This window comes from Taeniopygia guttata, chromosome 5 (genome assembly GCF_048771995.1).
Source record: "Taeniopygia guttata chromosome 5, bTaeGut7.mat, whole genome shotgun sequence".
NCBI lineage: Eukaryota > Metazoa > Chordata > Aves > Passeriformes > Estrildidae > Taeniopygia > Taeniopygia guttata.
The window spans coordinates 42,946,695-42,971,804 of NC_133030.1; the positions used below are offsets into that span (position 1 = coordinate 42,946,695).

Sequence of the window (25,110 nt, forward strand, 5' to 3'; positions counted from 1 at the left end):
CGTATCTCCCATAGCTTCTGAGAGTGACACAGCCAAGTGACATTGTCAGAGCTCTTCAATATTAGAAAGAAAATTGCACTGTTTAAGTAATATGTTTTGAAAACACAACATGCACACCATGGTATTCAATGTGTTAGCTAGTTTAGATGGACCTTTGGATGTCTTGCAAGGAAAACAATCTTTTTGTAATTAATCCCATCCAGCAAAACAGATCCAATTCAGACTGATTTCCTAGGCACCATCACAATGCTTAGGACAACATCACAAATTAGAATTTTTGGAAATCTCAGAGTAAGTATAAAGACTAATCTTTTATGACAAACTATCACAGCTTGTTTACAGTGAAGACCTTTGATCCCTCTAGCTGAACTGGCCTATAGATTTGTGGCTTTTAGTTGCAAAGGAGAAAACTCACAGGCTGCCAAAGCGGGTACACTGATCCTAGTCTTCCTCTTTTAAACTTAGATCAATAGTTCTTTGTTCCAGTAGCTTCCCATCCACACAGGGAGTGTTCAGTGTGTATCAGCGGACATGCACCCTATGCAAAAGTGTGTCTTGCAGCCATGCATGAAATCAAGCATCATAGGACTGGGAGCATGCAATGTACAAGGTACTGCTCAGTGCAGCTAAGATGCTTCAGGCCCTTCACCTGAATCTGTTACAGCAAAGTTACAGAATCTGAAGAGATGATGGAGTGAAAATTTGCAAGGACAAAATTTAATTTTTTCAGCATGAAGCAGCAGATTCAAGTTAATTGACTGGTGCTAATAGTTTTTACAAGACACTAGTAAAGGTCAAGATCATAATAGACATTTCAGCTCCTGAAGATTTATGTTACAGTTGTTCTTCTTAAGAGGGCGAGTCCTTATCTGTCAACAATACTGATGCTCTTCCATAGTTTCGTAATCCAGAGAGCCCAACCAAAAATATTTCATTCTGAATTTGGCCCAGCAGAAAATTCAATCAAGCCATAGTTCATGTGTTTGTCACCTTCTTTTTTGTAGGCTGCAAAGATGGCAGCCATACACATGATACAGACCTGACAGGTTGTTCTGGTAGCCCTCTATCTTGCAGACATTTCATGAAGATCTTAGTTACCTCACTGACATGCAATTAGCTATGCAACTCTCAAGGGACAAATATGCCAGCTTTCATAGCCTTATGGTTAGGGGGTACCTGATCACGTTACAGAAGGACAAGAAAATAATGTTTTGCCATGTAACCTTATTCACAGGATCCCCCTTTTCGGAAACTGAGTATGTGCATTCCATGGTGGTCTCTGTTTCCATCTGGGGACAGGACGAAGTGGTCATATAATGGAGAAGGTCTTCAGGATATGATCCTCCATAAGGCACTGAGACTAGATCTAACCATGATGTTCCCCTAGAAGGGAAGATCAAGCCATTTCAACCATCCTTTTTGCCGGTGGTTTCTCCCCACCCCATCTTTCTGCGGCTCAGCAGGGGCAGCCAGCTCCGCGGGGTGCGGTGGCTGCGGGCTCAAGCAGCGAGCGCAGCTGGGGCCGAGGGCGCTGCAGAGCGCCGCGACCGGCCCTGCCCCGAGTCACCGCGGGGGCACCGACGTGTCCCTGCACAGGCTCCTGCGGGCACGCCTCTAGCCTTGGCAGCAGCAGGAACCTGCTTCTCCGCCCTAGAGCTGCACCTCTGCCCGCTTCTCCCCCCTCCCCAGCGAGCAGAGGGCGCTCCGCCCTCAGAAGTGGGACCCCGGCACATTCCTGGGACCTAGCTAAACCACACGCACACATGCACACCCTGGGAGACAAAAAACCCCAGCTGAAAGCTGCGAGCTGGTAAAAGGGTGGTTGGAAGCTCGGGAAGGCAGGCAGGCAGGCAGGCAGCAGCCGGCGAGGCGGGCAGGGTGCGGGAGGCGCGGCCCCGCACCCCAGCGGGACACAGCCGCGCCCGCCCCGCGCTGCGGCAGCGCAGCAGCCACAATGCGAGCCGCGCTCGGGGGGATGGGGCGGGGGGTGGGGGTGGAGACAGACACAGGCGGAGTCAGGGCTCAAATTCTTGAACCTTTCACATCCTTTCTGTAATTTGAAACATACTTGTTCCCATGCCAGAACCTTTTTTTTCTTTTTCTTTCTTTTTTTTTTTTTTTTTTTTTTTTTTTCTTTTTCTTTTTAAAATTCCTTCCTTGAGGCTGTGGAAATACATTCAGAGGGAAAGAAAAAAAAAGAAAGTAAGAAAGTAAGAAAAGAAATGAAGGGAAAAAGCAAGCTCACTATTTATCCGAGGCTCCAAAACAAAACAGAGAAACGTGAGAGCCCGGCCCTCCCCAAGCACAACTGCTCGCGGGCTCAGATTTCCTTTCGGAGGGGTCATGGCTGCTGCAGTCACGGGTTTGGAACGCAGCTGGTCCTGCCTGCAATAAGGAGAAAAAAAATCCCTGCTCTTCTGCAAACGGCATTTGTCTCCTTTCGCTTCACAAGCTCATTGTGCTCAGACGAAAGGAAGCCATTTGCAGAACGCCTGGGGCACTGGATCCCCGTCATCTTCAGTGTGTCATTCCCCCTCACCATTCCCAGCCCCTTCTATCCACCCTCCCAGCTGGCCTGGGAGGGAGGGGACACATGCATGTCCCTCTCGTGTGCATTTCAAGTCACTTACTATAAGCACTTCAGTTTATCTCAGACAGTTCCCATGATTAGTCTGGGGTGTACACATATCTCAGGAAAACTGGCTAAGGTGCTGTCTGAAACATTTTGCATGTCCCTAATCACCCAAAAGGCACAAAGCAGCATGGAGTAGCACAGAGCACTCTCTTGCATCAGCTGGGCCGTACTATCCACCCCTTTCCCCCTGGCTAAACCACAGCAGGTGATTGTGCTGGTGCAGCAGGTATTTTTGTTTGCTTTGTGTAAGGAAGTAACAATTACCAGTGACAATAAATGCCTCCTCGAGTCAGAAGTGACCTAAAGCTCCAGTTGCATAGAAGCAGTTGCAGTGCATCTGCCTTGCCACTGCTGGAACAGGGCTGCTGAACTGACAGAAGCACCTACCCCTCTTTCCTCCACTCATGGAGGCACACCCTGGTCTTTCAAACCAGAAAAACAAGGATGAGGAAAGAAGCTTTCATGTTTCACTGCCATTATCATAGGTCATAACTGTGTCTTAATGTGCTATCATGCTGTTTACATGTGTATGCATACAGATGGGTGTGAACAACCTTTAAGAAGGCATGAGATTTTCCAGGAGAGACTCAAGTGGATGCATGTACCTCACCTGAAGCAGCTGTATGAGTGCCTCGCCAGGAGTCACCTCTGTACATGGGGAGGAAGCCATCCAGAGGGAAGGGCAGTCCACAGGATACAGTCCTTACATGCTGTACTACTCTGTCACAGCCCCTGGTCTGCAGAGCTGAGGCCAGTTGGGGAACTTGGAGAGTATTTATGTTTCCTTGGATGTATAGCTAGAGAAGAAGGTACAGTACTCTCTAGAAGACAGAGAAGGGGAAGATACATTTATTCATTTTATCAGAAGAGACAGTGTGGCATTTCAGCATTTCCCCATAGCCTCTCAGCCATGTGCCCCAGGTAGGAAAGCAATTAGGTTATGCCCACTGGGAAACTCCTCTTCTTCATCCAGCTCCTGGCACTACAAGACACCACACTGGTACTTTGCAGATTGGCAGGAAACACCATGAAGCCCATGTGTACTTAAATACTTCACATTACGCAGCAAATGCTGTTCTGGCTGCCTGAAACACTGCAGCATTTGGGCTCTGTCTCTCTGAAAAGATAAAGCATCCTCATAGTTTAGCTGTGTTTATCCTGAAACTCTCAAGACAGACTTTCTCTCTGGGCTGGTCATTTGGAGCTCACAGCTTCTTCTGAATGTTGCCCTCACATGGAACCCATTGTTCTCAGGATATCCCTACCACCACTCTGTGTCCATCCTTTGCTCTCAGCTCTTTAGCCAATACAACTGTCTTGGTAATCACATTTCTATCGCTTTGCAAATAAGCCTTAGCTACAAACACAAATGCTCTGCTGATTTTTTCTTAGGCGTCATGGATACTAAAGGGTTATTAGTGCTCTATTCAAGCCTATGTTGGCAGTCCCCACCCTTCTCTAGATTGTTATGCAAGCCCAGTTGGAGTTGCTATTAAATATGAGACAAGACCTCAGTTAAATATGTATTAAGTTACAGATTTCTAGGGTGTTACCAACTTTCTAGAGATACCACATGTGACTCACTGAACTAGATGATAGACTATGAAATAAGTTATTTCATCTGGTCATATTTATCAGAGCAGGTTTGTCCTGCCTTTTTTACAGGGATCACTGTCTCATAGGTAGCAAGCAGGTGAAATGAAATCTGTTCTTACAGGTATTGCTTTCTGCAGTTCATTTTTACTGTATTCCAGTCCCACATACCTGATCATACCCTGGTTAGCTGACATGAAACGATTCAGTCCCCTCTGATGCAAAGATTTTGGAGGAAGACACCTAGATTTTTTTGGACATTGTTCAATGGACAAATTCTGTAGATAGGACTCCTATCCTAATCCAAATGGTGTGTTAAATTAGGGAGAAAAATCAGCACTTGTCATTTTTCTAGAAAATAAAATGTCCTGGAGCTGGCTCTTCCTCCTTGGTTGCTTCCCTGTACCCCTCACAAGTCCCAGGCACCGTCTGTGAACCTCTGCCAGAGCTCCTGCCCTAAAACAAGCAGCATGCCAAAAGTAAGTGGGCCAGAGCCTTAGCTGCAGTTTGTCACTGTTGGGATGTTGGGCACCTCTAAAGGGATAGTAAGTCCTTCAAAAAGGTAGCTGAAAATTCTCCTTACATAGGGAAATCTCTGTCAGATGCTGGCTAAGACAGGTGTCCTACCCATCTGGCCGTAGTGCAGAAACAGGTGGCATTTAGGCCACAAGCCAAGAGCTCCTTAGCTGTTCAAACTGGGGACCTTTGTATCCTCAAGACTGAAGGCAAGTAAGAGAAGCTCTTATCTTTCTTTGTCCCTGTATCAGATCCTAGTCTTAGGGCATGTGTCTGGGATAGACATGCCAATAGCTGCAGGCAGAAGAAACCTTCTGTTTTATAAACACCAGCTTCCACCAATTGCCTTTTATATACTAGGCTGGTTTTTCATTGGTGAAATGAGTTTGAAGAAGGGAATAGGACAGTAAGAAAATGCAGCTCACAGTCAGAGGCAGTGAAGTAAAGACTAACATGACCTCAAAGAAAAGAGCTGAGACTCTCTGCTGGCAGAACTTTGCAGGGGTTGAGAGGGGACAGGTTATAACAGGCTGGCTGGAGTCACGAAGTGCTGGGAGATGGAGGGGTGCAAAATTGGGAGCATATACTCTTCAATTACTTCAGTCTCTGTGCAAAGGAGTGTGCACAGCTTCATGAGGGGTGAATGCAACGAACTGCTGTAGTAGATTTGTCTTCTCTGCTAACCTCTAGAAACCGGTTCCTTTAGAAGAGATAAGAGCACGTAGGCAGACTTGAAATGAGGACAAGAATCCTGAACTCAGCATGACTTCTAATTGCTTGTTCCAGACACAGCCTGTGACTCCATTCCAGGCTCTGGGAAGTCCAAAGGACAATTTAGCCACACAGGAAAGATCCTCCTGCATCCTTACATAACATAGAAGTAAGGTGGTCTCTGGGTGACAGCATGGCTCAGGGTGGCATGGATTCTTGACCCTTTAACACTGATTTGCAATGAAACATTTTGTCTCATAAGTCTGTTTCTCCCTCTGATTTTATCTTCTCTTTTAGAAAATTATGCAAATAAAGCTAAGCTGCCTCATAGCTTGTGGATATCTATACTATACTAAACTGCCCTCTAAGGAGAGGAGTAAAAAAGAGTAGAGGACTAATATATGTCTTTGCGAGGATCTGTGTTCATGCCAGGAAAAAGTATGATCCATAGTCCTGCTCCAGATCAATTCCCCAGCCTGTTCCAGTCAACTGTGACTTTTGTTAATGCCTGTCCAGGGGCTAGAAGAAGACAAGGCCAACAGTTCAGTTTGCTTTGACAGGACTGAGCCCCGCTTGAAAACACTAGGAAACCTCCTGAGTCAGCAGCTCACTTGCTCCTACTCTTGGAATAGCTGAGATTCCCGGACACAGTAACTTGACTCTACTTCTGGCTCAGGGCAGCCACAAGCTGAAAGGCAAAAAAAAATCCCCTCCTGGCCCATTAACGAGGCCTATTCTGGGTTCAGGAGAAACCAGTCTGACTGATGAACTCCCCTGGCTCAGGGGCTCCGGCTGGGGCTGGGAGAGTTATTCTTTCCTTATTCAGCAGACAGGAGGATGTTAATGGAGAGCATATGGGAGGGGAGGGAGTACTGTGGATATTGCTGGAGGACAGCCAGACTGCATCAAAGCCCCAAGAAGCCTATTCTCCATCCAGGCAATACTAAAACAGGCCATGGAGAGACGAGAAATCCAGCTGTGATACAGGGGAGCTAGGAAAAAAGCCCTCTGCCTTCCCCAGCTTTTTTACTCCCACTCCTGATGGGACAATGGGGCAGTACTGTCACATAGCCCTGTAGGCATGGTATTCATAGTGGAAGCCTTCCTGGGGAAGAGCACACTTCAGCCAGGCACCCTGTCCTGAGAGTCATGCTACTTCAGGGAAGCAAGAACTGTTTCTGTGCTTGCAAAGTGCCATATAATTTATGGTGCTATAGAAATGATGAATTACAACAGTCCTGCAGTTTAGAGATGGAAAAGCCCTGTTAACTCCTCCAGCCCATCTCCTAGAGCTGATGCAGTACAGTTGCCTCTCACACATTTCCATGTGTTTGTCTGGACATGTTTAGAACAAACAAGCAACTGAGGTTCATTTATTTTTCACTCCTTAATTGTACTTTAAAAATAACCCCCAATGTGATTAAGGTGGATTACCCAGCCACTTGGATATGTCAAGAAGGATGGAACAGGGTGCATCAAAGGTAGCCCACATCTGCCTTGCCTTAAAGATAAAATGGAGGACTGGCTAGTGAAGACTTGATCACAGTTTGAACTAAAACTTGCCATTAAGTAGGAGGGCAGCTAGAACCAACTCTGGTAAAAATTAGGTGTGTCCTTTTTGGCTCCTGACAATCTCAATGTAGCCCTGACTGAGGCAGATTTTGGGCATCCATGCTGCTTGACCTTGCATCATTCACCAGATGTTAATTAACTAAGGAGTCTGGCTTGTTTACCCTAATGAAGAGGTATATAATTGCAATCTATAAATAAATACTTCAGGGGATGAACACATGGGGAGGAGAAAAAAGCTCTTTAAAGATAAAGGACAACGCTGGCATAAGAACAAATGGGTATGAAGTAGCCGTGCATACATTTAGGCTAGGGATTGTCAGGTTTCTAATGCTGAACACATTGATACTCTGTGAAGGCCAATTAGAGTTTAGTAAGGCCAAAAGTCAAGCTGGTTCTAAGAAGCAGCTAAACACATTTCCTCAGCTGATTGTACAAAGTGGCTGGCTATGCAAGGAAAGGAGCTGGGCTTGGGAAACTGAGAAGGAACATCCTGAGGCATTCTGGGCTGCAGTAAGTACAGGATGAGTTCTGGCTAACCAGCTGCAGGGCCCAGAAGGAGCAAGGTGGGAAAAAACAGAAGACTAATAAAACCTGAGAAATTTCAGCTGCACCTTCATACTGCCTTCCAGTACATGAAAGGGCCTCCAAGAAGAATGGAGAGGGACTTTTTTACAAAGTAATGTAGTGACAGGACAAGTGGCAACAGTTTTAAAGTGCGAGAGGGTAGGTTTAGATTGGCTATAAGGAAGAAACTTTTTACAAGAGAGTAGTGAGGCAAGGGAACAGGGTGCCCAATCCCTGGCAGAGTTCACAGACAGGTTGGAACAACCTGATCTAGTGGAAGGTGTCACTGCCCATAGCAGTGAAAGGCAAAATAAATTAACAAATTTATTAGTTAATAAAGAGGGGTTGGAATTAGATGATTTTTAAGATCCCTTCCATCCCAAACCAATTCTATGATTCCACGATGACTCTATAAAGCACAGCAGGCAGATTATAAATCCAGGTAACACTGAAAACTGAAATTAACCCATCTCCAATGAGTAGGCTGGCTGGCTTGGTTTAGAGAAGTTTATGGGGACAGGAGGAGATTATGAACAATAGGCAGGAAAAAGTATCTGTGACTTGTTTGTGTGAAAACCTAGGCAAGAGAAAAAAAAAAAAATAATGATTGGTTTTCCTGTAAGCAGTTGAGGTAGGGAAGCCCTTAAATTTTATTTTACCATCCTCAGAGGCAAGATCTCCTGAGCCAGAAAACCTTAAGCCATGAGAACATCTTGTCATGTTCTCCAGTGAAGTAACAGCTTAGCTCGACCTCAGGCTGAGACCAATACATGGTCTGCATGCAGTAATCCTTTTCTGTGAAGTAATTTGCCAAACAGACAGTGGGTGTCTTTCCCCATTGCTTTCCTGCAAAACAGAATATGAGAGACCTTGACCCTTGACTAATGCATGCTGGAGAGGCAGATGTCCAAATCTTAGCTGTCTTATCCAACTGGAAGCTATAACAATAAATCACATACTCCAGTTTACACCACCAGTGCAAACAAGATAATAGACCTTGTACCAGAGAAAGATCTGTTGTAATATAGCATTTTGTTTCATCCTGTTCCTGCTGAGAGTAGACGGACAGGCAGCAGAGAAGACACAGCTATACAACTGGCACAGACCTCTCGTACTGAGGGAGTTTTCCTGTGGGAACCTCCTGCCTGTTTGAGTTCTCTCTATGCTCTATAACCACTGCAAAGCAAATTTAGCAGAGAGCAGAGAATCCATCTTAAAATGCCTTAGGGGGGACAGAAAATACAGTATAAATGGAACTGCAGTGATGTCTCTTCTAATTCTTGTAATCTGTCACCTAGCTGTGGCAGTGATAGGTACTTTAGAAACCCACAGACAGCCTGAGTATGATTTGATCACATTAGTGGTGGCCTATGCATCAAGAGATTCAGAGGTTTTATTCAGAAAGGCATTAAAATAAAGATGGTTGTGCTTTCAAATCTCTTTTGTCTGGAGAGAGGTTATCTCCTAAGGCTGGCTTTACTCCTGACATTTCTCATTCTTTGCTTTTCTTTACAGATCAGAAATAGAACATGAAATGCCTTGTCTTGCTATTTTCATCATTCTGCAGTCAGTCTCAGCATGAATCTGAGGCTATGAGGATGGGAGGTGATGAGCTGAGTCAAGTCTGAAATATGGTTCCTTGCACTAGAAGGGTATAGACGTGGTGTCTGCGTAAGTCACCAGTTCAGGTTTTCTTGGTACTAAAAGGTGATGACTGTTCTGCTCTGTGAGAGCTGTTATGCTCTCTTCAATTGAGGTAGAGGGTTTCCATGTAATTAATAGCTAACTTTATGCAGTAGTCTAGGAAGCTGAGAACTGAGTGAATGAAAGCACCAACATGTTCACAGGGGAAGTTTGTCCTGTCACTACTTGCATTTCCTGGCTGAATGAAGCTTTGATATTTTTCATCCTCCATGTTTAAACTTCTTGGCCTGGTAACCCTCATCAAGTTGAATCAACTATAAAGATAGGAGGGAATATGAGGGGGGAAAATTATTTTTCTTTGAGGGAGGGCTTTAATTTTAGATGCAAACCAATAGATTTTTTTCCTTTGACCTCCAAAAACCAACAAGAATTTATTGGTCATATTCTCATTTTTAAGTGACATTTTAATTTTCTTCACAAAAACATTTCAAACATTGAGGACCTCAGTAAATCTCTAAAGCACGTGGTAAAAGCGTTCACTCAGACTATAAATTTGTAATTCTGGATTTGTAAAATTCATGCTTATGGTCAGTCATTGCAAGCTTTAAAGAATCTACCACTTCAGGCATCGTGAAAAGGCAGTAAATCTGGATTATGCATTGAAAGTGCTTAGGGAGTCTGGGTATTTATACCAATGAAATGCCAAAGTATTTTACTGACACGATCCATTTTTTACATTCTTTTACTAGCAGTTAATTTTTTTTATGTGTATATATATATATATATTTTAATGATGACAGTTAAATTTTGGCTATTATTAGTTTGCAACTGGTTAGGCCTTCTCTCATCAAAACAGGAGTCTGAACAATTTCACGCACATGGCACCTTGGGCAGAAGACAGTGGAAACCGTACAGATATGAGCATGGCCTAGGCTGAATATAGTTAGAGATACCTCTTTGGAAGCTCTCCAGATGTCATACACAGAATTCCTGGCTGTTTCCATAGCAGTGATTCACTGGGGTGCTGCTGCTAAAGAACCTCTGTCAGCCCCTGGTGTCTTCACACAGGACCAGAGCTGTGAAAACATGAAGGAGAAAGGGGTGACTCCGTAGGGTATCTTTCTTCTGCATCAGAAGCACTTTAAAGCACTCAAGGGATGCAGGCAGTTAGAAATATAAACCAAAGTGTCTGTGGGGTATTCAACATATGGGACCACTAAGAGAGGTCCAAGTCAACCCTAGTACCCAAAGCAATGCAGTCATGTTAACATAGCACAGCTGGGCTTCTTAGCCTCCATTTTAAATATATGCACTGTACACAGATACTTTTATTTCCTGACTAAAATTAGGTCTCTTACTAATTTTGAGCACCTCTGTATGATACTGTTCGGTGCTACACAGGCACTTTCTACATTCCAGTAGAAAATGTGCGAGGAGCACATTTTATTTACAATAGGAAATCGCTTAGAAGAGGCCCTATTCCTTTTGGATTGACAGTGAAGTCACACAAAACAGGTGCATCAAAGATTTAAGTATACATAACTAACTCAGACCAAGCTCACTGAGGCTAAAGGAAGAGTGGAAAGAAACATGCTCATGGAGTCCAGATCCAGCCTCAGCCACTTGGTGACCCCACACTAGAAAAATGGTATGGAATTTCTGATGCTGTTTTTAAACAGTTCACAATGTTTCAATCCTGAGTGCAAGGGTCCCAACACCCTCACTTGGGTTTCCCCTCACCGTGCCCATAGCCCAGAACCCCATTTCGGGTCCTAACCAGGAACATCACAGGACACTGGTCTCCAACTTCCATGGGGGAGCTGACATGGCAGCCCAGCCTAGGCCTGCCCCCATTCCCAGGGAGGTGCTAAATGCCCAGGACTGGGACTGCCTTGGTGCCCTTTGCTGGGGTAGTGGGGTGAGCCTGGGCTGGCAGGCCCTGCCCTGCTGCCCTTGGCTTTCCCTAAAGCTCCCTACTCCCATCCCCAGGAGCCACAAGCCCTTGCTGTCCCCTGGTGCTGACTCCTCTATGCTCAGTAGCTGCTGCCAGGCTCTTTCCTACAGGTCAGGATGTTAAGAAGAAGGTTGAACTCCAAAGATAATCAGTTAATGCTGCAAAGTAGAAAACTAATGATCATAACCATGGTCACCATCCTCCTCGTCAGAGCCCAGACTACATACTTAAAGGCATAATTGAATATAAAACATATACTTTAATTCCTGGCAGAAAGAGAAACTGCTTTTGTATTTGAAAGCCCAGCTACCTTCTCACACCATGGAGAAGGTTTTATTGTATTGTCTATTCTCTTCTCCAAACAGCTCTCACTTTCCACTTTGAGTCCTTCTAGCAAGTATTGATATGCTTCTTTCTTGCTATGAAAAGGATACCATGAACCTGTCATCTTTCAAACTGTTTCTCAGCTCACTTTTGCACTGGTGTCTCTGTGAGTTAGGTATGAACTCTAATAATTTAAAGGTAGTTAATCCACTATGGTTTGTTGAACTTGCTAAGTATTTACAAGTATTTGACAGAGCAAGTGAGAAAAACTTAAACAAATTACATTCCTAGCTTTGCATCCCTCTCCAAGTATGATTTGGTAGTTATGGATGACTTTACTACAAACCCCAGGGAACAGTTTAGGTATGAAGCAGTTTTGAAAAAAAAAAGAAAAAGAAAAAAACAAAAGAAATTCAGATATTAGAAAACATTCAAAAACTCAACTTCTGCCAGATTATGGCACTAGAGGCCATGCAGTGAACCCTTCCTTGTTCTTTGTCCTTGACTGCTCCCTTAAGTCCAAGATGCTGAAATTAATCAGAAGATCAAATGGCAGATCATGACTGAGGCCCTTTCTCTAGGCAGAGGAGGCCCAGGCAAAGCTGGCCAGGTTTAAAGGGAGGCTTCAGATTTGCCCTGAAGATCTTTTAATACAATTCTGGGCCTTGCCATTCAAAAGTCAGAAGAACATTATGTTTACTTAATGTTATATTATAAGCAGATGCAGATGGAAGACAACTGTGTTCAAGACCTGCAGTATTACATAAATGTTTGAATCATGTGCTGCTGATCCTGAGGACAAGAAACCTGCTCAGGCAGCAAGAGAGCCACTAATTCTTAGGTGATGTAGTAACACCAATATCAACAGGCTCATGCTGTGGGAAGACAGCCTTGCACTGTATCTCAGAGCACTCTGTGGGGCATTTTAAAAAATCCATACTGCAATGGAACGGAACATAAGGGTGCTTGTAAAGGATCTTTCTTTATTTTCAGGCCATAGCCATACAATTTGAGCCAATACAGATGGCACATATAACCATGTGGAAGATTTCATTCTTTCCAGCTGGTTCTCATTATCATTTGCTTTCAGTATTTTCAAGGAATACTGTAGCTGCCATTTCCAAGTCTCTGTCAGACTTTCTTCCAGAGAGGGGGATTCAGGCAGCTTTAGTTGTTCCATTTTTTTTTCGCAAAGAAATCAGACTTCTTCTCATACAGTGTAATAAGGGCATTGTGTCCCCAGGAGGGACTAACTCTCATTTCCTGGCTCAACACTGGAGGTAGGTTACTTACAGAAATAATTCTGCAATCTGCGACTACTGTTGCACTCTGGATCTGGCATTCTTAGGAGAAGGTTTGGAAATGAATTGCCTGTTTACAAAAGGAAACCCAGTGTAGTCAGGACTGGCTTGTTCTGTAAAGAGTACAGAAGGACTCTCACAGCACTACTAAAATAATAGGAAGAGTAATAGGGATTGCTACAGGAATGAGTCACAGGTGTGCAGAAAACCAGAGGAGGCACTGATTTTGTCAGATGCACAGAGGTAGCTGTCACCTCCTCCCAGTGGCCATTTGGGGAGTGGAAGGCGAGCAATGCATACACAGCCATCTTGTTTCTACTCAGACTCAAAAATCCTTGTTTGCAAAGTAAGAAGGAACAAAAATGTGTTGAGCAAAAGATTTAATTTCTCGGTGTCTATGGGGAAATCAACAGACAATAGGAAACAACATAAAAAGCACATACATGAAAGACTGTTATTTAAAACCAGTTGACATAGTCATTTTCAGTGGAATCTGGCTGGCTGTAGCCAGTATTTAATTCAAAAATTCTTCAGGAATGAAGGTCTTTTGCAGGCCAGCTTTATTTGGCTGGGGTTGGGTTTTGCTTTTTCCCACATCCCGCCTGCTGAAGTTAGAGGTTGATGGCAGGGAGCCCAATTCCTCTGCCTCTTCCTGTGCTGGACACAGCCAGCCAGCATCACCTCTTTGTTAAATTGTCTGCTAGAACTGCTGTATTCAAAAGAGGATGGTGTGAGGCAGGGAAGGAACAGGATCACCTGATCTCCTTTCTGAGAACAGACCAAAAAATGATCCATAAGAGTCGAAGAAGTTAAAGAAACCACATACAGTGGGTTATATATGACAGTAACAGCTTTCCTGTTTGATAACCCAGAAGCCATTAAGAAATGGCTTCTCTTTGTAAAAAAGAGGCTTTCTTACACAGCAGACAACAGTGGCAAAACACTTGTTCCTAGAACTAGACACAGAAAGTGAAAATAATGACAATTCTAAAGAACTTTTTTGAAGCACTGACCCCCAAAAAATACATAAGAATTTTCTATCCCATAAGAAAAGTACGGTTGAACAAACGGCTTAGAAACTTAGAAACTGCCTTTATGAATGAGGGATACAAAAGTGAGTCCTGCTCAGATGTTCAGCAACACATAACAGATAGAAAATACACAGCAGGCTGGTGTGGTTGAGCTACTCCCATGAAAAGCCCCTAACATGAAAACAGTAAGGTAACCAACCCAAAGCCATCCTTAAATCAATAATACACTCCTCTCTCTTGTACACCTCACTTGCTTTCATTCTGTCTCCTGGGATGTTCAGCCCCGGTCTGCTAAAACTGAGGTATTGTCTCTTGTTGACTCTGGCAGGCAGGGGGGCAGGGAGCAGCTGATAAGGCAACTCCAGATGTGCTTTTTTCTATTCCTTGAAACTGTTCATCAGAAAAACAAAAAAAGCTCTCTGTTGCCATGGAGACAGTATCTCTGGCACTGATGTAGGCAGTGGGAGGCAGCAGCTTCCCGGCTGTAGAGACGCCCAAGACCTGGTACTTTAGCAAGCTACTCGCTGCTGAGCATGCTCTGGAGCAGAGGGTTCAAGCTTGGATAACAGACAGGACTTCCCCGAGGTGGCCAAGAAAACGAGAAAGAGGAGGATACAAGGATCTGTGGATTTTGCACCTAAAAAAAAGTCAAAGTGATGTTAAAGTTAATTTGGAGTTAAGGAAATGCTGTAAAATCCCTGAGAGACAGTACACAGAGAAAGCTGGTAGCTTCTTTTGAGAGGAAAACATTTCCAGAGATTTGAATTATTGTGTTTATAGTGATAATACTAGGAACAGTGGAGAAAATAAGCAAGATCTTTTTGCAGATGGAGATTATTATTTTTCCAGGAAAGCAGTGAAAGCTCTATCTTTTGAATCACTTAGAACTTATATCTGCACTCAGTAAAGGAAATGATCCTCTGCTGGTCCCCAGGAGACACACGAAATGAGACCAATTAGGATTTCTCCAGCTCTAAATACAAGGACTGTGCAAAGACATACTTTATCCTTATTATGTTTGAAAGTGAAAATGAATAGTGTGTTCCCCAGCTGAATTAAAATCAGGGCTTGCATTATGTAAAAAAACAGAGAAGATGATCTGTTCTGTCCTTAAAATCTCTGAAAACATGACCAAAACTGATCAACTGGGAATACCTGTTATGGAGGCCAGTCTTAGCAGTGTCCAGTTGATGACATCTCAGAGGACAGTTAGAATAGCAGATAATCCATCTGGCCATGAGTACATTGCATACTACAGGGAAAGAAAATTCACTGAACCAGGGATGCAATCTCAAAAATACAAAACTTCTATCTCTTGTGTATACTGTATTTATCATATCTGATTGCCACTCTTTTCCCAGGCAGATATTGCTAGTGATCAGAGATGATCCAGACTATTTTACAGCCTAGATCTTATAAATGGGCCACTTTAATTTCTGGTGTAAAATGGTACATCCTAACCGAACTCACAGAAATTACTTGAATTATAGCAACATTACTCTGTTTGGCTCTGAGGTGGGCAGTAGGACAAGCATCCACAAAGTGTACAGAGTAACCTCACTAAAAAAGATTAGGCCATGGGATTGCTAGAATAATTGAGTTCTGGGTTGTCCCATGACACAGAAGTAGATGTGACCTGCTGGATGTGCTCACAAAAGCACTGGAAAAGGTCTGGACTTCTGCCCACTCTCATCTACATTTTTCTTCCCCAACCAGTTTTGCTTTATTACTGTTCAAGAAACTGAGAACGGCTGCTGATAGGAAGAAGCCCTATTAGCAGAGACACCCTCCTGGAGGTGGTAAGGAATAGCCATTAGGCTGCTGTCTAAATCATGCAGCAGTCTAGCTGGCCAGGGCTTATTCCTTCTGACATCTGCTTTCTGAGGTACTGCCATCCATATTAGATTCCGTCAAAAACCATTTTGCCACCAAGCTGAGTAGCTTCCTGGGACATGTGTCACTGCAGGGGGCCCACCATGTCCCATCCTTTGTCCTGGAGAGATGACATCCGTCCTAGCAGCAGGGAGTGGTGGGGCTTTGTCCAGAAGCATTGGAGATCATTTCCCCATGGAGATACTCTGCATTTGGGTGGCTAAAATGGAACAAATCAATAATTTGCACTGCAGAGTTGGAAATGCAGACACTCAGGATGTTTGCTCTGAAGCAGTCTAACTTAGGCGAGTGTTCCCATCAGGGCTGAGACGTAGAGGTGTCTGAGTGGATGATACCTTTTTAGATGAGTCTAAGGGAAATATATCCTACAGGATAGGGCATGGCGAGTTCAGCAGGTGGTAAGGAGTGACCGCACAAACCAGTTCTATCTTGGGCACACGATATAGCCAGAAGACTCATCTGGTTTTCAAAACTGAAATTCCTTTTCTGAACCTAAAATAATACATGGCTCTATTGGAGAACCATGTGTTAATTGGTATTTCAATTTGACCAATTTAGTTTAGCTTCCTAAATTTTACATATCGTAGATGGTTGGATGCAGCATCCTTCTACTTCAAATGTTGCATAGCATTGCTATGCTCTGTTAAATAACTTCCTTCTTTCTTGCCAGAAATAGCTATGTTTCAATAGTAAGTAAAGAGATCTTAACATTTATAGTTTCTAGAGCTTCTAGCTGGGATTGCTGAAATGTATAAACATAAACCTGTTTTGATTTTGCTGTCTGGAGAAGCAGCTATTAATAGGGAGGAGGATCCAGTATGGTCAGTTTAGCCAGTGCACCAGAACCTATCAGATAAAGGATATTTCTGCCCATCTACTCTCTCCTCAATGCTTTCTGCTGATCTGAAACACACTACTCTGGAGCCTAAGGAAGACAGGATACTTCACTAGTGCTGTTGTAAACTGTGTTTTAGGCTCTGTGACAGAATATTGAGTTGGTTTAGACCGAGCAAGCTGATGGTGTTCCCCTTTCTTAGGAGTCAGCCCACTCAATAGCAATGGAGGCTGAGGGACTAGTCAGAGTCTCTGGCAGGCTGACTGGGAGGGTATTGCTGCTGGCAGGAGTGTCTGAAGCAATGAATGTGCCCAGCATGCCAGTGAGCTGTGTTCACTCATCCAAGGGCTGATTTAGCTCAGAGGTGGTTCATAAGACCTTGGCCCCTCTCCAGCTCTAGCCTTCTCCCTTCTCTCAGGAATAATAGCATGGGTTAAAAGCAGAAGGATTGAAGAAAGCACAGCCTTACTTAGCCACACATGGAAATAAAGAAATGTCTACAGCAATATGGGGAATAACGGAGAGGAGGTAAAAGGAAATAGGGAGATAGAAGAGGGAGGGAAGGAGAGGATGACAGGGGATCTTTTCCAGCCCTGCTTACAAGGTGCGGGATAATTCATGGGCCTTGTTTACACTGCTCCAGACCACATCACAGACATTCCTGGTTAATGGCTTCCATCTGGAGCAGCCATGTGCTGCCCAGCCTCCCCCTCACCACTCTGCCAGCAGAGGAGTGCCTCCCTCCAGACCTTCCAACACAACTACCTCTCACAAACTGCTGTCTCTGAGGGGATTGGTGCATGTGTTGTGTGCCTGAGACATTACTGTCACGTTTCCATGACCCAACATAAGGGGGCTGGGATATACCTCAGACAGCGGAAAGACCCATTAATGTGGGGCCCACAGGATGTGCTGGAAATGCAGTGCAGGGACACCCAGTCATTCTGCATAAGCTCAGCCTAGGTCCAGCAGGGATTATTAGCTCTGGCTCAGCATCAACCCTACTGGACCTGGGCTGCTTCCCAAAAGGACTGCTCAAGTGTCTCCACATTGTGCCTCCCAGCACTCTGAATTTGGGAGAGTTTATTATCTTGGGGACAGTGCCAGATATGAGTTGCATTTCTGCATCTCCATAGTGCTTGAACTAAGTGAGTTTCACTGTGCTCAGAGCATGGTGGAAAGACACCTGCTTGGCTCTAAGGGAGCCCAGCTCTGGTCAGGCTGGTAGTAAGCCAACCCTGGTGAATCCAGCAGGATTTGCGTGAATTCTCTCATGTGTCTTTGCACCATGATTCCCAGCCCTCACAGCCCCAGCAGCAGGGTTCTGAAACAACCCCACTGGTTCTGCCTGGGCCAGGTCTGTCAAGTTGGGATCTACATTTGGCAGAAGTGGCAAAGCTGCTCAGAGATCTGAACAAGATCTGGAATCAGCAAGGCCACAGCCACACAGTGCAGCACAAAGCCTCCATTTCTGAGTCCTGCCAGACCTGGTCTGGCTTAACTTTCTCTGCATCTGCAGCAAAGACTGAAGTGCAGAGGTAGAGCTGTGTGTGGGCTCCACGACCAGAACAGTGAGGATGGTGGAAGTCAAAGGTGCACAGTGGAACTGGAATGGCCAAAGGTGACAGTAGCAAAATCTGCTGCAGATCTGAGTGAGCTGCATCCAGAGGATCCAGCCTTCAGCTGGCCCAGAAGACAGCAAATGCAGCCCACAAACCGAATTTAGGCTATCATGACATGCAGAATATTCAGTGAAGTTGGAATCAAACCCCAGGCTACTACAGCAGTTAAAAGTTAATTTATTTATTGAGTGTCCTGCAAGGTCTTGGAGGTGTGGTCATGGGTTAAAGGGAGAGACATGGGAAGATCAGTTTCTCACTCTGCTCTCTTTGTTTGTGTCATGCTCTCTCTTGAACTCATTCTCTCAGCTAAGCAATATATTCCCAGCATCTGTCGAGTCTGATCTGCTCTAAGCTCCAACGAGACGCAAAAGAGGAGCTGAGATGGGAATGAAACAGAATCCTGGTCTGTGACGAGGCACTGAGACTCCTCACTGCGCCCCATGCGGGTTGCCCTGTCATAAATCATCATTTGTCAAATTCAATAAGCATCCTTAACACAAAAATGATGCTATCTCCTGGGAGCCTCAAGTGCCTGAAATTCTGCACAGATGTGGAGATACAAAAAAATAAGGGAAGAGGAGAGGACAGGGGAGGAGGAAGGACAGATTTTGCATGGCAGAAAGGCTGTTCTTCTCTACCCTCTGCTCCATTCCCATCCTGTTGCCCTCCACCCCACTGCCACACATGCAGCCATGTATGCAGCTTCCTGGGAACACTGCAGACCCGGCTCCTGGCACATCTTTTGCATACTCTAAAAGGAGAAAGCAGGCTGTATATGCAATATGGAAAATCCATCTATTTTGGGGGTCACAAGCCCACAACAAAAAGCTTCCCTGCTAGCCCAGAGATGTGGATGGCAGGAGGCCCCTGGGGGATGGCATCCTGCTTTGGACAGAACAGGTCATGGGGCACTTTCATTAGAAATCATGCTGCTGCCATTTCCACTCCCTGCCAGCAACATGAGAGCTGCAGCTTTGGTCAGACACCCCATCCCTTATTGTGCAACAACAGGAGGCTGGAGAATAGGGCCACCTCGGGGGGTTCAACTGTGAAATCTCACTCCTCAGTGGAATGTGCTGCACTCTGGCCAGGGCCAGGGACTAGCAATGCTGTAAGGAAAGGCTGAGTGCAGGCTGCTGTGACCACTGAAGCTTGAAAGCAGGCTCCATTTATGCACATACAGGTTGCATTGCACAGTACATTATCTATGCTTTAAATGCCACGTATAAAAAGGAATATATGCAAGCACCCAACAGTCATTTTGTCTCCCCCTCAGGACTATGGTGTCTGTCTCCAAAATATAAAGAGTGAGTCTCTGAAGCTGCTTGAGCTGAAGCAGCAGACAGAGGTGACAGACCAGCATCCTCTGCAGATCAGGCACCCATGGGACCCAGATCGTGACATACAGTCATGACCAGCTGAAGCTTAGTCCAGCTGCTCAAAATGCATCCCATACAGGGTCCTGCTTATGTGACACCCACCAGCATGACTGACATCTGGGCCAGGGAGGATAAAGCAGACTCGAACAGCCACACTTTGGGGCTTTTGCAAATGAGATTTGGGCACAGGGAGACAGTGCAGAGCTCCTTGGTCGATGGCACGCTCACAGGCAGGCCAAGCTGCACAGCTTTCTTTGCACTTGCTCACACACCCTTGTTGTCAATGAATCATTCTGAATGAATCTGCAGGTCACTGCAGACAAATCTCTAATCGCTTATCACCATTTATCCTTCTAAGACATGTGTGCTACAGAGCAGCCATTTTAAGAAGTGTGACGTTTTCTGAAACCTTTTCCACAGGATATTTTGAATGCTTCTACCTGCTGAGCCACACACATACCCTGGTACCACAAACAAATTGCCGAGCTAGCAGAAGGAAAGTATAAAACCACATTAAAATTCCAAATAAATATGAAAAATACCTTCAGTAGATAAATATGCCTTGACTTTGAAGGTCAGTGTATTGATCCACCTGAAGGCTAGAAGCAAGTACTTTGTGGTGCACTTGTGATCCTCCAGTTGCAGTTATTATTATTACTGGCATTACTGTTGCAGTAGCAGCACCTCAATGACCTATTCAGGATCCAGATGCCATTACAAAAGGAACACTGAATTCAAATGAAAAGATTTGTGATTAACAGTCTGATTCAAGGCAAAACCAAACTCTACATGATAAAGCAAACACAGCAAATCTTTGTCAATCAAGCTCAATGCCACTGCAGCCAGACTGCTCCCAGCACCCAAGCCAGGATGTTAGTGGAGCTGTAGGGTCTCTGTACTGTACCACAGTCCCTTCTGGGACTGGAGTGTTGATACACCCAGGGATTAAGCCCATCGTGGAAGCAGCACATAAATCACAGATCTGTGCACTTGAACTACCTTTGGGGATGCTCCTCTTTTCCATCAAAAAATTCTGCATGAGGAAAAAGAGACAAACAAGGATATTTGTCACAAGGACCAGCCTCCTGATGCCACCACAGCTCTGACAATACGCCTGATGCCAGGTGGTCCCCAGCAAACAGCCACTTCACCCTGAGGCAGGGGGAAGGTACGTGCGCTCACTGCAGGCATGCACAGATGGAGAGCATGTGCCCTGAGCCATCGCTCCACGCAGGCACAGACCAGAGGCCCCGTGCAGCCTCTCCATGCGTGGAAGATGTGCCGTGCCTGGCTGGGGGCTGCCCCCGCATACCCCGTGTGCTCAACACGCTCACCCCGCATGGACCTGCCTTCTGCCCTGGCAGCTGCAGAACGGGACCTGCAGCCAAAGGCAAACACCTTTCTGCCCAGGAGAAATGCAGAAGTACTAATTTTAACCTAGCTCACATGAAGAGGAGGAAAAGGGACACGCAGAGTGATGGGTTGCAGCAGAAGCAGCGGGAATTCCTGGGAATGGGGTATTTGCTGAGGCAGCTACCTGTGCTGATCACATTTCCAACAGCAGTGGGTTAACCTGAGTTAACCCAAGGAGAGATAGCTTGGGTGTGCCTCTGTGTTCTGCAAACACACTCCATAAATCCAGTTAGAAGCGAATGCCCAGAGAAACCTCCTAAAAGACAGACTATGCTATTATATAGGTCAGTTATTTCAGACATGGAAATGGTTAGCTGAAACGGGGGGGGGAAACTAATCTTAAAGAATAAATCACATCAACTCTTTCCCCATTATAATTCCTTGAAAATAGCTTTCCAACAAGATAAAGCTGTCTTTTTTTTTTTTTTTTTTTTTTTTTTGCACCTGCAGGGAGATACCAAACTCAATGACTGCTAGTGTTACAGGTCTGAATCTTGCCTAACTTCAGTCTTAAGCCAAGTAAATTCTGCTTGGTGAAAGAAGTAAATATTTTTCTTTAGACTACCTTTCAAGGAAAGAAAGACTATGTGAGTGTGCTGCCTACACACCTCTCTCCTTGTTTCCCTCTTAACACTGTGATTAGTTGCAGTCCAATTCACAGAACTCTCAGGCAATTAAATCCCATGAAAAACCTCATGCAATCAGTTTCAAGAAAATGAATGGCTGGATCAAGTATTGCAACCCAAATCAGTATCTCCACAGAGTTCTGGAAGTGGGGCAAAAAACTAACTGCAGCACACTCCGTTAGCAGCCAGCTGACCAGTGAGCCTGTACTTGTGCCCAGTCAGAACACAGGCTACTTGTGTATGTGCAGTCTCCTACCTGAAATGAGCAGGGTCTATGCCTTTATTTATGTTCAGCTCTTTGCAGGGGGCTCAACACTGGTAGCTGGAGGTGAAGAGGTGTGCAGCCTGTATCTGATGTCCAGCAGCAGCTATCCCTCTCCTTCCCCCCTGGTAACACCAGGAAGTGTTACTCCTTTGCTCCTGCTTCCCACAGCCCAGTCCAGTCTGGTCCTCTGCAGGTTATGGTGACAGGTCAAACACAGACTAGAGTTGTGGTTCCCTTTTCCCCAACCAGCACACCCATCCAGCCCCCTCCACTGTGCCCAGCCTTCCATTTAGGGGTGTTTTCATCCCCAAAACCCCCTCCCATGATTCCACTGGTCTCCCTATTTTGCATCCCAGTCCTAGAATGGTAGTGAGGGTGAAGTGGTAGGTGATTCTCAGGAGCAATTAGCTAATTAACATTTCAATGTCAGTACTTAGTTCGAGCCAAGTGTCCAGGCCAGGCTGTTTTGTTCATAACACTACCCAAGTGGGGTGTTGTAAAGATGTAGAGATTACATGGGCTACTGTACAAACTAGGGAGTTGTAGGCAATGAGTCAACAGGAGATGAAACATCATCCATTTACAGAAGATTCCATCAGCAGCACCCATTCAAAGCTGTTTGAAGGTCTGCACTGCCAGAGGCAATCTCAATAAAGACTAATTGATAAATTACAGAGTGTCTGTAACTCTGATATTAATGCAGGAAGGGAAAAGAAAATATGTATGTAAATATTTTTCACATATGGTTCTACAATTAATGAACATGATAGTCACACCATACACATACCCATATATCTCTGTTCATATCCTTCATTTCCCCTAAGCCCCTAGGGTACCGATAGCAAAAGTTCACAAACACAAAGCAAAGGTCATGATGCTGACAAGATATCTTTATTGCTAGACAACTCTCCAACCTACCCATGATAAATTAAGGTCCTTATTCCTGCTTAACCCATAACCTTTGTAGTAGACCCTGAAGGTCAGCCATGGCAAGTTTTCCAACCTGGGAATGGGAAAGATATGAGATCTACACTCAGAGGTCTCTTCTCTTCCTATCCAATGTGCAAATCAGTTCATAGAGCCTCAGCTGTATATCCATACCCCCACACACAACACAGACACGCAGAACACTTGCACAAATGCACTGCAGCAGAGGTAAAGCTAATAGTTTACATGCAAACACACGCCCAGACATGTGCTCCTTCCTGGAGATGCCCCCTCCCCCTCACGCTTTACACATTATATAAGAATTTTATTCTGTAGTATGCTCTGAGGAAGGCAGCATTTTGCCAGATTTCAAAATGGCCTCATTTATCACCTAAATCCCCTACGAAAGCTAGGGAATAGGGTTTGTAAAACAGCCCAGATTAATGAGGCTGCATCTACATCTTAATAGCTTTTGTGTGTGCACAGTACTTCAAGCTGCACTTGTGAGCAGTGTGTATTTCTGTGGTTTATGGACTTCCCTTCTTCATCTTACCAGGTACATCTATGTGTGCTGCTGTTCCTGACTAATGCTGTGTGCCTGCACTGCCTGTGCCCAGCACATTAAACCTCCTTCCCTGGCTGTAGCTGGTTATGCTGCATGTAGGTGGAATTTTTCCTGTGAGCACCTCCCAATTTGCAAGTGTGATCTGAGTAGGGAACCTATTTATACCAGGACTTTGATATCCATTGGTATACTTTTGTGCATGTTAAAGCCAGCACTTCAGTGCTGGCTCCTTAGGCAACAGAGGCCTATATTTCTTCTCTGTGTTAGGGGAATTTCATTTTGATGCTATATATAAGAATTCTGGTGAAGTAATTAACAGAAGCCTCCAGAGGATTCATTATGAAAACAAGGCACCACGTGCCAGATTCAGAGAAGCCTTGTACTCCTTGCAAACTCCTCCAGGCAAGGAAGATATTGCAGCTTCAAAGGGAACATAACCCAGGGCAGGGAACAGCAAGCACCAATGAAGTCCGTTTCTCAGTCCTTGAAAACAGCTTTAGCAGAAAGCTGGAAAATGCAGCAAATTGAAAAAGGACGTTCCAGATGGGATCACAAAAGAAAAGGGCATCAGTTCCATTGACAGTGAAGATTAATTTTTAAATTACATACCAAAAAACTCTTCCAAGAGCATTTGACCTGTGTCAGTCTAGTGGCTCCAATGATCCCTTATGTAAAACAGAAGGAACACTTGGAAATTCCCCTTACAGGGTTTATCCTACGGCTCTTTCTTAGCTCCTTCTCCCGGGATTTTTTTTCATCCTTTCCTTATCCATTTCTCCTTCCATGTCTCTGATGAGAAACTGCTGCTACTCCCTTCCCTCCCCCCTCCCTCCCCCTGTCTGCTGTCAGCCATTTCACTTGGCTTTTTCTGCTCTTGCATTCACCAGAGCTGAATTCAGTGACAGCCTCTTGGCAATTTCCCTTTGCTGGTGACTCAGGTAATTGGATCTGGTGCCTTGGGGAGCTGCCAAGCATGATGTCACAGCTCTGCAGAAAAAAATACCCTATGTAATTGCCTGATACACTAGCTAATGTCTCATCCCAGTGGAGGGAGGAACTCTGAGTTTGGGGGTTGCCAAGATTTCAGAGACATGGGACTCTGTGGTCAAAGTGAATAAAGAATTACCTGTATTTTTTGTTTACACGCATTCTTGCTTGTTTACTATGGGCTTATTAACTCTCCCCCGACCAGGGAGTCTCAATGTTCATAATAAATACTGCAGTCCCTGTATAAAAAGGGAAGGACTGCAAGCCTTTCATTTAAAAAAAAAGAAAATGGGAATGAAACATCAATACAGTACAAGAATGAACAGCTTTATGCACAATGGTGTAACCCTGCATCAGGATTTTTTCTGCCCTTTAATAACATTTGCATACCAGCAATTAAATGCATTTGGATCCTTGATTTCTTCCAAGATTGCAGGAAGACACCTGTCTTTTCCTAGCTGCAAGGAATGGATTTGGAAGACAGGTTAGGGATCAGAAGGGATCAGTGTTAATCTCAGGGTAGATATGAGAATGTATCTGAAATCTATTAAGTGAAGTAGCAAGATGAGAATAAGCTAATGGGTGATTCTTGCAAACACACTAATAAAATGGAACTGAAAGTTTCTGGCTCTTCCCTAAACTGCCCCATCTTGTTTGGAAAAGAAACCCTTGGGAATTTAGTATTCAGAAAAAGCTGACTGTTCCAAGTTCTGCTTTTCAGATGTTTTATGTTGATCTTCCTTCTTTTGTAGG

General features: G+C 44.7%; 1 long non-coding RNA gene across 1 annotated transcript in view; it reads right to left on the minus strand.

Moving 5' to 3' along the window:
• Positions 1–2,129: 2,129 nt before the first annotated feature.
• The window catches only part of LOC116808493 (uncharacterized), a 35,708-nt gene continuing 12,727 nt past the window's right edge, over positions 2,130–25,110 (minus strand). Inside the window, exons 2-3 of the long non-coding RNA XR_012056428.1 lie at positions 10,189–10,311; positions 2,130–3,456 (exon numbers count right to left, since the gene is read on the minus strand). This is a non-coding gene — a long non-coding RNA (uncharacterized lncRNA). The remainder of the gene's footprint in view (positions 3,457–10,188; positions 10,312–25,110) is intronic.